This window comes from Lonchura striata, chromosome 5, assembly GCF_046129695.1.
Source record: "Lonchura striata isolate bLonStr1 chromosome 5, bLonStr1.mat, whole genome shotgun sequence".
Classification (NCBI taxonomy): Eukaryota; Metazoa; Chordata; class Aves; order Passeriformes; family Estrildidae; genus Lonchura; species Lonchura striata.
Genome location: NC_134607.1, coordinates 26,148,685 through 26,161,051, shown reverse-complemented (window position 1 = coordinate 26,161,051; position 12,367 = coordinate 26,148,685). Strand labels below are relative to the sequence as shown.

General features: G+C 32.9%; 1 protein-coding gene across 3 annotated transcripts in view; it reads right to left on the bottom strand.

Moving 5' to 3' along the window:
* Positions 1-12,367, bottom strand: part of TBC1D22A (TBC1 domain family member 22A) — a 149,916-nt gene that overhangs the window by 31,145 nt on the left and 106,404 nt on the right. The window lies entirely within an intron of this gene.

Genomic DNA, 12,367 nt, shown 5'->3' with positions numbered 1-12,367 from the left:
AAAGGAAAATGAATATCTACCTCTTTCTGCAGACAATAATAATAACTGGACACACTGTGGTCACTAGAAAACCAGTCTCATCATAGTATTATCCTCTGATATGTTGGAGTTTCCCTATTTTCAGTCTTCTTGAAAATTAGGAAAAGCTTTGGATAGCCCACTGGTAAAGTGAGCAACTGGAAGAGGTCTGAAAACATTTAACAAAAACTGATTGAGTATTCAAAATCTACATGCAGGCAAAAATAAATTTGCAAAACTATCCAAATAGATAAAAATATTTAAAATAATTGTAATTTTTATCTGAAAAGTAAACATAAATAAAGGTAATAAAATGGCAAATTGTTTCATTGCAATTCCACATTCATGACCCAGAGTGTATTGCTTATTGGTGAGTAATCATGTTGCCACAAGGGAAATGATAAGACACTCAACAAGGCTGAAATAGGACTGAAGTATGAAATAGCATCCTTGCAGCCCCAGCAAAGCCCAAAGTCAGACTACTTATGGTGACTGGAACCATTCCAAGCCTAAAGCTACCTCATTTATTTCCCAACACTGTGTTGAGATAGCAAAATTGCAGTAGAGATTTGGAAAGCCCCAACAGTCCACTGCTGATTCATGCAGTTAAATCATGCTGTTCTTACATTGTATTTATGCTGTTATCACACTACTTTATGATGGGAGACTTCATTATGGTCAGAGCCAGAGCAAATGAAGAACTACATGTCAAGAGGAAACATCAGTTGCTTGCATGCATAGTCTGAATATCAGGTGAGATTAATTCCAGTGATTAAGAACCATTCCCAGTTACAGATATAGTCACACAGAACCCTATTTCAATGATTATACAAACATACAGCCATGTTTTGCCAAATGCAAGATTTAGCTGCTTAATTACATGAGAATTGATTGTTTACATTGATACTTTAACATGAGTTTTATTTTTTCTTTGATCCAAAGAGTCTTTTTTTTAGCTGTGTGTTTTTTATATCTTCAGGAATACTGTGGTTTGGATTTTCCAGGGTTTCTTTTAGTGCATCTTCAACAATTCTATTTGCCAACTATAACAAATAACTTGAACAAAATTCCTGGGAATGCAAACAGCAAGAAAACCCCTTGGCTTACTGACAAGATTTTATCTGAAAAATAAGATTTGAAAAGCACTACAGAAATACTGTCTACTGATCACCTGTAACCTCCAATCAAAAACTCACCTTTTAATTTCTTATTTCTTTGATCAAATCTTGAAATAAATTCAGTCATTCCACTGGATTATAGTTTTGGGTATTGAGTTTCTTTTGCTGAATACCTGAACTTTGGTTGCTATAAAATAAACTGGAATATTTTTTCAATTTTGTGATATTAATTTAATTATTTAAAATATTTTTAGATACTTTCATCTTGCTGTAAGTAAAATATGTATTTGTTCTGTTTCTAATTCTCTCCCCATTAAGATTGTAGAAATGGGCATTATATAAAATAAATGTTAAATCATCTTCCAATTTTATGCTTCCAACATTAATAATTTTGTTTTGGTCAACTTTCTCAACACTGTTGATCTTTACCACAGCACTTTTGGTTGAATTAGCTTCAGTATAATTTGTTGACACACTTGACAGTCTGGCATTGCTTTTCAACAGCAAATAACCACTATTATGTAAATATTTTTATCCTAAAGCTCAAATTTTTAAAACAGGCAACTTTATTGAAGTTAAAATACGATAATTCTGCAATTAAGATTAACCCAGTGTTTCATCTGAGAAAGAATAAGTAATTATGATGAAACCATTCAAGATCCAGCATGACTGTAATATAGCAAAAATGAAATCTGCACTGACAAGAATATCCAATGGAATTTAGAAGAATCAAAAATCCCCTCTGGTGCCCAGAAGTCTATTTCTGTCAGTTGAAAATTCAAACATCACAGAAAGTTAGACATTATGTGCTGTTCAATGCACAAATCATAGTTGGAATGTATATAAATGAACCCATGAAAAAGCAGAGTGGTTCTTTTACCAGATAGCACAGACAGCCTCTTCTGGTTTGCATGGGCTTGTGGGGGCTCCTTTTTTCATTTGCTTGGCTTTTTAACATAAAGAGACATAGAATACCTTTGAGGTTTTGCCAGATTGAAAATTTCTGGCAGTAATTTTATTTTCTATTGGTAGAAGGTCTTCTCTGGTTTTGGTACTTAAGATTGGCTAAGAAGAGCATGTCCAGAATAAAACAGCACTTTTCAAAAACACCAGAATATGGATGCAAAAACCTCAGCTCAGCTTTTCCTTATGATTTTCTGTCAGGATTTTATGAGTATTAACAATGATATGTGTAAGTCTTAACTATAAAACAGAAAGACTGAAACCTTTGCATCTTGGTAAAATGCTCTGCAAATTGTATTTGAATTGCTCTGCATATTTGCAAAACACTTTTTGTTTTGAAGCCTATTTACTGAACTTACATTCTATTGATTCTCAATGTGCCCTAGTGAATATGCTTTGAAAAGAGGTATGATTGTATTTATGTAGCAGCAGTGTGCCTCTGGATCCCTGAGAGCCTACTCAAAATACTCAAAATGTTATGCCTTTTTTTTTGCTCTGTGATCAATTTAACTCTTCAACAGCAGCATTTAGTAAAAATGGTGAATTCAATTTGTCAAATAACTCAACTGAAACCAAAATCAAATTATTATTCTGGTTCACTTAAAGCCATCCAAAGACCTAGAGGGTTATCAAGAAACTATTTTATGGATAAGAGAACAAAAATCAATCTGTATTCTTACATCCTTTCCAAAGGTTTATTAGCCCAGCAATATTCATCACCCCTTCATTCTGTGTGAATACTTTTAACCATATATTTTCCTTCACTAAGCAAAATAGAATCATGTTTCAATTATGACATGCACAATGTGATTTTTAGATGTAATCACAACTACTTAACCTAATAGTTATTAGAAAATTGTGCCAAAGCCATAAAGATTTAGAAAAAGTTTATATAAATAACTTACTGAAAAAGGCCACATCTGTTAGAGACTGTCAAGAGTCCTCTGTCCATAAACAGGTATTTTCCTTCTTCATATATAACTGTCTTTCAAAGAGCTGGAGGAGTAAAAGGTTTCCTACCAACTTAATTTTAACCTACAGATTTATGAATTCTAGGATAATATTACATTTTCATAAACTTGAATTCATTGTGCTCTGTGCACATTGAAGCATTTATGATAAATGTCCTTCTGGATAGTATAATTTGCTTTCCAACCTCTGTCTTCTGAAGCTGAATATAACAAAACTGTGCTTCCCCTATCACAGAAAAAAAATGGTTTTTGGCAGTTTGTTTGGGTTTGTTTCTTAAAAAACCTATCCTCACCTGTGCAATACTCTGATAATGTGAAGAAACATAAAAAACATATGGTTGCCATCAGTTATAAGAGTACATTACAGGTAAGTTAAAAAAAAAAACAAACCAACCAACAATAAAATATACAATCCACATTATAAACAGCATTAATAAAAATGATAAAAATCATTTTCTCATCTTGCAATGTCCAAGAACTGTTCACGTACTTGTACATTTAAATCCACAGTAGAAAATCCAAACCACAGTATTCCTGAAGACACAAAGAATACACACAGCTAAGGAAGGACTCCTTGGATCAAATAAAAATAAAACTCATGTTAAAGCCTCAGTGTAAATAAGCTGTTCTCATGTAATTAACAGCTAAATCTTTCATTTGGAAAGACATGGCTGTATAGTTCTATAATAATTGAAATAAGGTTCTGCGTGACTATATCTGAAACTTGTAATGGTTCTTAATCACTAAAAAATTAATTTCACCTGATATTTATTTTCTTCATGTACTTTAATGCAGGCAAGCAAGTGTGAAACTCCAAGTACTGCTCTTCAGCTCAGGAAAAAGTTGTTAGCCATCATTAAATATCTTATGCATGAATGCTTTATGACCCCATCAGAATGATGGGGTCAGAATATTTGAATAGATAGATCAGAATATTTGAATCCAAACACTGGTTTCTGTAACTCTGTTCATAAAGAAACCTCCTCTAAAATAGCAATGATTATGCTACATTCTGTCCAGACCAGACTCATTCACTCTAAAAGTTGCATTTGCTATTCATTTTTGTTGCTACATCTGGGCCTTTTTATTTGGTGGCAGTTCATTCTGTAAGGACAACCTTCAAGAAAAACAATCGCATAAGGGACAAAAAGTCATATTAACATTTTCCTACAATTAAAAACTGCATTAACAAAAACAATAAAGATAAAAGCACTTAATCTAGCACAAATTTCACTAAGCATTTCCATTAAAAGTTTGATAATTAATTCCTGGGGAACACAGGAAAAGCTGACCAATTACATTATAAGGTTAATGGGATTAATCTAATCAAATTCAAAATATGCAATTTTCAGGGAGCAAAATGAAATAAAGAATTTGGTAAACTGCAGAACTTTGAATACAGCTTCACAAGATTAAATAGCTGAGATCCTAGAGCTTTTATGGCACTCAGAATTCGAGATAGAAATTATTACTATTATAATAGTAATAATAATACTATTAATATTAATCAATATGAATTATATAAACACCACGTCCTACAGTTTTTCTCCACACAACAGCAAGTTTTAGAAGAATTATGCTCAATATGTCTTTCCCTCTATTGAGCAGTCTCTACTGGATTGCTCCTGGATGCTTCAGAGCTTCCATCCCTCTTTGTTACTGGGGTAACCTCTCTGGTAAAAATCAGTACAGGAAACAACATTTGGGCTTGCAAAGAGACATTCACATGCTCAAGCAAGTCTTCACAGAGTATTTAATATTCAGACCATTAAATGCAAGATTTAACAGATGAATTCTAATTTCTGTCAATGCCATATTCCTTCATAAATAATACAGTGACATAAATATTTGCACAGGATAGGGTGAGATCAGAAGTGACTAATTCATACATGTCTTTCCACTGACTACAACTGTAATTTAAAATTGACTTTATTTCTAATTTAGACCTGAGTTACAGGATTCACTTTCTTTCACTAAACCTTAATCCAAAGTACATAATGCAACACATTTTCAATCTAACTGGTCTCTGAAACATGAATATAATAATTGTACTGAACTATGCAGCTGGTTAACATCTTTGTTACTTAAAAGATTAATATTTGAAAAATAAGGCTGACATTAGTTAATATCACACACAATTGATTTAGAAAATAGAAATATCTGCTCGCTTTGTCATATAGCTGCTAAGGGATTTGTTGAAGAACACAGAAACACAGAGTAAGAATTCTGTCATACTAATATATAGTATAATGAACTGAGCTATCAAATACACTACATCTGTTGTTAAAGATTTTTCTCTGTATGAAAGAAGGGTTAGAAGTTAATGAATTGCAGTATGTCACACATTAAAACCATCACAAATCTGCACTTTCAATGCTTACATTTGAACTTTTTAATTCAATGCATCATCTAAAACTGCAACACATCTCCTGACTATCAGAAAAGCAAACTATTCAAATAACAACTTAATTTGAAACTAACTGTAGAAAAAAACCTGATGAAATGAAATTTTTCAAATGGCATGAACATTTATATGCAAAAAAATACAGACTATTCAGGACTATATCCCTTTTTGGTATTTTTTTAAAATAAAAAGTAAATGTGAACGTATTACAACTGACACTTATGTGTAATGAGTCAAAATATATCTCTAAACTGTTCTGGTAAAAGACATAAGTTCTTAAGACATTGGCTCTTCAAGCATCTACTTTCAAGAAAAACTAGCTGGCCATCACTTCAAAACAATTATCTGTGCTCTTCTTACACCTCACACATTTTCTCTAGAAAGAGCCACTGAAGCTTTTACAGTGAAGTACCTAATTCCCTTTTAGATGCTCTCAACTGGTGTGCTAGGGAAGAAGGCACTTGTTACTATCTCCCAAGGCCTTGATTTTCAAATTTGTTAAATTCCTGAGAAATAACTGACTTCATAAAAGCCATGTGCCTTGGAATTACACTTAGGTGAGGATAAAAATGAAGTTACTAAATATCAACACTCTGTAAAAAGATTACAGTTAGAAATATTTATAAAGTATTAAGATATTTTAAAAATAATTAAATGTTATTCTACTTATAATAATATCCAAAGCTGAACATCCTTGTCCTGTTTCTTATAAGCAAGGTTTCAGTTTTCCACTTTTCATGCTGCAACCCCAAATAAAATTTCTACCAATGTAGTATGCTGGCCCTGTGGAACTAGTCTCCTGCAGCAGGGATTTTGAAAACTTCCTATTTTGACCAACCTATTTCAGTGGAAAAAAAAATAAATAAAAAAAAGCCCTAGACAGATTTCCCAAGATAAGTCATGGCTGCAGTGATTAGGTATTCAAGGACTACTGTTCTTCCTCAAGTGCTTTGGAGACCAGGGTTTAGTGTCACTGACTGCTGTGATTTATCTGATAATATTAGAGTAGATCATATCACAGAATAACTTCTGAGCTTCAGTAGCAAATACATATATTTAAGCTACTTGTAATTCAAAATCATTGTACTGTAGTGAGTAATTTTACTATGTGCCACTGTTCCAAATACCTTGTGAAGAAAGGAGGACTTCTGGAAGAGAGCTAGATGAAGGGAGGGCAACAGAAATGGGTAGATTTCAAATTCAGATATTACAAAATTTACCTGTATTACTGGTAGTATATTAAATATTATTTTTAACATGCCAGGCAAGAGTAATGTGTTATTCCTATAGACTCTTGGCTCAGAAACTCAAGCAAAACAAAATAAAATAGGTGAATTTAGGAGTGAAAATACACACATTCCTAGCTACATAAGATATAAATCAAGAGTGGGGTTGGTTTGTTCGGGTTCTTTTTTAAAAACTATTTTCATTCATTTGCACATTTGAAACCAAACTTTGGGGAGAACAATGAATAACTTCGGAAAATAGGCCTACAGTATAATCAAGAGAAAATGGAAAACCATACAGCAAGAGATAAGTAAGGGTCACGTTACAAGTTTTATTTCCTTTTTCATGCTTATTAAGCCATTTTTAATGTACCATATAAACTGGTCAGAATCTTCCAGTAGCTTTCCAGGCAGAGGGCAAGTTCTCCTCTTAGTACTAGACAAGTATCAGTAGTAAAATAAGGATGACCTACAGACTATCTGTTATATTTCAGTTCAATATTAAAATTTTGCAATAGTAATTTCTGTGGGACAAAACCTGTACTTCTAAGACTGAATGTTAAAACATCTTTGCACCGTTCTGTTTAATTTACAATACACTCACAAGTGGAGAAAGTCAAGATATCCATGACAATCAAAATATGCAGAAGCTTTTGACGAAGTTGAGTAGGGTTGATAACAGAGCAGTTAAACTATTACCACTCACATCAGTCTCTGTTCATTAAGCTCTGCATGCAAAAATGAACTCAGCAATGTTATTATTGCAAATTGGCTCTCCTGAACATAAATGATTCAAGAGTGTTGAATCCCAGCTGTCTGCTACCAGTACCCAGAGATTAAGAAGTGATCTCACATTAGGTTGCCAGCTATGACTTTCGAAGTCTAAAACAGCAGAGCTTCCAGTTTCTTGAAACACATTACAGTGTATTGAACATCTTCCAAAAGTGCTCCCAGCAGGGAATAAAATCACAGCAGTGTTAGTAGTCAGGCTCTTTACAGTTAGAAAGATTTCCATGTTCACAGTTTGTAATTCTTTACCAGTTTTGGAACATCCACAGAAAAGACCCTCTTAGCTTCCATACACAGAAGAATGAGGGCATAAAATCATCTAATCATAGAGCTTAGAGAGAAGGAGCGCAAACATTCCTCTATTCAAAAAACGAATCCTTTCAGAAACATATTTTTTTTTAACTGAAAAAACATTTTCTTTTACCGCAGGAGCAATGGAAACTAATTTTTTAGCACAGTACATACCAAGAAGCTAAATTAAATTAGATTTATTATTTACACCTCATATTATATGAAGTAAGCACTCCTATATTTTCAGGAAAAGTAAATTTTAAAAATTTAAATCATAAACTATGTAAAGATCACAAAAGACTACTGAAATATCTATTACTGTGGTTGAGTGTAAAAAGACAGTATGAAATTACATTTCTGATATCTGACATGTTTCTACAGTAAATAATTTCTAGGAAAGATATTAATATAAACTTTTTAAACTAAAGCCCATTACTTATATAGGCAGCAGACAAAAATTTGTCTTCTTAGCATCTTGTTATTCAGCATTTATCTCAATTCTAATATGACATAAAATTGTGCATGCATTCATTTTGGCAAACAAGTCAATAAGACTTACTTCCTATATAGAAAATAATAATTAAATAATAATTATTTAAAATATTATATAAATAAGAATAAAGCACAGTCACTAATCCTGAAGATTTATGGCTCAAGTGTAAAGCAAGAGACAATAAATTCAGAGAAAAGTAAAAAGAAGCAACACAAAACTCATCAATGTGACTCTAAGTGCTATTAACAGTCTCAAGCCAACCTGTCAAATCTATTCTGGGCATAGCAAAAAACCAGAACTTAGCATGACTTAGACAAAAGCAGCTGAATATCTGCATCAAATGCTCCATTTAGGTAAGGTGGCAAAGTGGGAGATAGCACTGCTGCTTTCTTGGAGTGAGGTGGGTGATGAAGCTGTCATCACGGGCTGATAGACTGCAGCCAGCATCTCACTGCTGAGTCCCAGATGCCATGTAAGGTGTCAGTATTAGTCCATTAAAGGCCTCAAAAGGGAAAGTGTCTAAGTTTTCCTTGGTGCTCTAAAAAAGAGGGACCTCAGGGAGATGCAGAGCAAGAAAGCAAGAAAAAATGATGGACTGAAAAATTATCTTTACAGCTTCTCTGCAGTCTGGGTGAATATAATTGGAGCAAAAATGTATTTGTCAATGACAAAGAAAAGGACAATGCAGTAATAAAGATGTGAGTTGGTGACAGCATGGGTGAAAATGTCTTTTCGACAGAAAAGTCAGTATCTTAAAATCATAAGAAAAGATCTGCAAGACAGATTCCTTACCACAACATACTGAATATATTTTTGTAGCTCAGCTATGTCAACAAAATGGTAACTTCCTCAAAGTACAAATCTAACAGATAAGCCAGTATGAATTAAACTGTTACTAACTTAATTATAATTACCATTAGTTTGTATTTATTTCAACAGTTGAATCTAATCCCTGAAGTCTTGTTTCTGTAAAAATCTTTAAGATATCTTGTACATTCCAACAGTAAATTCGGTAGCCATATTTTCTATTAATAGTTCAATTCCAAATATGTTCAAAATCATACATGAATATTTTATCACTTAACAGCATCAGCTATACACACCTTTCAAGAATTCAGGAGAATTTTGGATTTATGGCTGTAGTTAGGAAAATTAGTAACAGCAAGTCAAAGTCTAAGACATGCTGATGAGTAGAAAGGTTTTCATTACTAGCATGTTTAATTACTTAAGCTTAGATATGTAAGCTAAATGAATTGCACATTTTGCATTCAAAAAGCATAGTTTATCACATTAAAAAAAAAGTATTTTATTTATATTAAGCTTACTGCTTTTTTCTTTTTTTTTTTTTTTTTTTGCATGACACTAGTATGGAACCAGTAGATTAACACAGAATATTCATATCATCAGCAGAAATGTCGGAAACCAAGAATGACCTGTTTGAGTCTATAAAATATCACACTGGTTACAAGAGAAAATCTAAGGCAGGATTAAAATTTCTGCCATTTACTGCCTAGCCATTATGTTCCCTGCTCCCCTACATGTGAAGTATAAACTGCTAATCTGAACTGAATAGAGTAACAGAGTTATCCAAACTTCCTCTCTGTATCTGTGTTTGTGGGGCACCCTATCTAGATAAAGAGAGCTCTCTAGAAGCAAGAACCAAGAGAGAATAATAAGCTGTAATGAAAACTACAAAAACCCTCACTCTTTTCCATAGTATTAATCTTTGTATTATACATGAGCATGAAATATTTAAAACATCTCCCTGAAAACATGTCAGTTTAATTTCACTGCTATCAAAAAGTGACTCTGGGGAATTTAAAAATTGCTGAATGTAATAATTTTTGTCCTCATTACATAGCATTGCATCACACAGCTCGTTGCATTAAACAGCAAATTTGAAAATGGTATTATAGCTTACTAGAAAGATTAATGAATAAGTAGGACAAAATATAAGCAGATTTAAACTCCTAGGAAAATAAAACCATCTGATATTGTTTACTTAACTGAATAAATGGCAGTGAGAGCAATTCTTGTTCAAATGATTCAAAAGAGGACAACTATAATCATGACTTGATTATCACCTTACAAAAAAAATTATTTCATTATGTTATTTGAAATATGAAAAATATGGCAGAGCATCAACACAGTTTTATATGCATGTCTTCCAAGTCTACATATACACCTATTTAGGTACATATAATATATACACAAGAACATTTGAACATTTGGAGGCCTGAGCTGAAACATTTATTTCTTCCACCCTTCCCTTATCAAAACTTACTTCTCTTCATTTCTTAATATTGAATTCTACAGCCATATACCAAATATCAAACAATTTTCAGATTGTATCACTCTATAGTTTGAGTCAAGCCTGACTTCTTTCATTTCAAAATTTATTTCTCTGCTACATGACAATACACAAAAAAAGTCCCCAAAACCAGATATTGTGTGTCTGTAATAAGGAAATAATGAGGGATGAACATTTGGTATCTATGTAAATTAATCTGTTTATATCAAAAAGAATAAAAATCATACTTTTACTAATTGCTTGGTTTCAGACATACTTTAAATAATGGAAATAAGTATCTTAAGAGCAAAGATTATTTTCTATTGTCATCCTGTCTGTAGTACTGATAATATACTTCATCAAATAATAAGAATAAAAGTATTGCATAACTAATTCCTTTAAAATTGGTCTTTCATTCAAAATCTGTTCAGTGCCTCTTCTGGCACAGTGCCACATCTGAGGTTCTTGGGAAATTATTCCAACTTAAAATTCCTGTGAGGTCTATAATACTACTGAAAAAGGTCAAAGAGACATGTAAAAGAAGAGAAGGAGTTTTCATAGCTAGCAGAAAAGAACCAGGCCCTCTGACTGACAGGAGAGACTTCCCTTATTCCTGTCATATGCAGAAAAACAAATGCACCACACGCTATGTGCAAGAGAAATGACTGAATGCATGTGATTCTTGGTACAGTTTATGGAAGAAAAAACTTCTGTACAAATTGTACTATAGCTGTGACTTCTCAATAATGTGAATTCAATGCAATCAGAGTACTCCAAACAGCATATACTGAACTCCCCAATTTTCCAATGTAGTTTAAGTGCTTATTACTTTGAAGACTAGGCACTGATCTACAGCTATTATTAACAAAGCAGAAGAATAATGGATATTATTCTTGCCTGTGGAACAGAAGTATCATTTAGAGAATTGATAACACTTTAGTTCAGCCATTTTAAAAGGTCATGTTACACAATAAAGAAGGCCAAGGCTTTTAGTGATAACATATGATGGTGATAAAACTAGCATGGATCTACAGATCCTCAAAATTACCAATTGCATTTCTAGGTTGTAAGCAATCCAAAGCAGTATGATAAATGCATTCCAGTGTATTTCTGATTTCTGTACTTTATATTCTAGTTCACACAGCCTATAAAGAAATTAAACCATACAGGAATACCTTAATTATTAAATAAGTAAACAAATCTGAATGTGTGTAAGGAGAACAAAACCAGTCTTCATAGTACTATAGCATGGTATTATTTATCTGAAGTATAGTTGTAATGGATTTGGTAGAGAGAGGAAAATTACGCTCTTTGGTGTGGGAAATTAACATGAAAAAATTAATGGGGAGGATTAACAGTGAACAATTGTAATCAAGAGGTATGGATACCAACATTAGAGATGATTTTGACAAAGTACCATAAATTGAGAAAATCTGACAGTGTTAGCAGGTAGTAGAAATTAAAGCTGTTATGTTGTGCCCTTAGGGATTTATTCATTTCAAAGACAGGCAACAACAGCTCTGAATAAATCCTTTCATGAAGATAAAATAGATTGAAGTGATACACAAATTTGCACAATGGTTCATTTGTAGAGGGCCATGGAGTTCAGTCAGCTGGAGAGAAAATAAGCTGGTAATGGGCCATTTCCCTGGGTAGGCAATGGTGGGGGCTTTGCAGCACAGGCTATCCACATTCAGCCTTCAAACGAGACTTTAAAGCCTTTTAGGCATTCAATGTGTATCATAGGGTAAAATTCAATATAAATACTTCTATGAAAGTGAACTGTCACCAGTTCACAAAAATA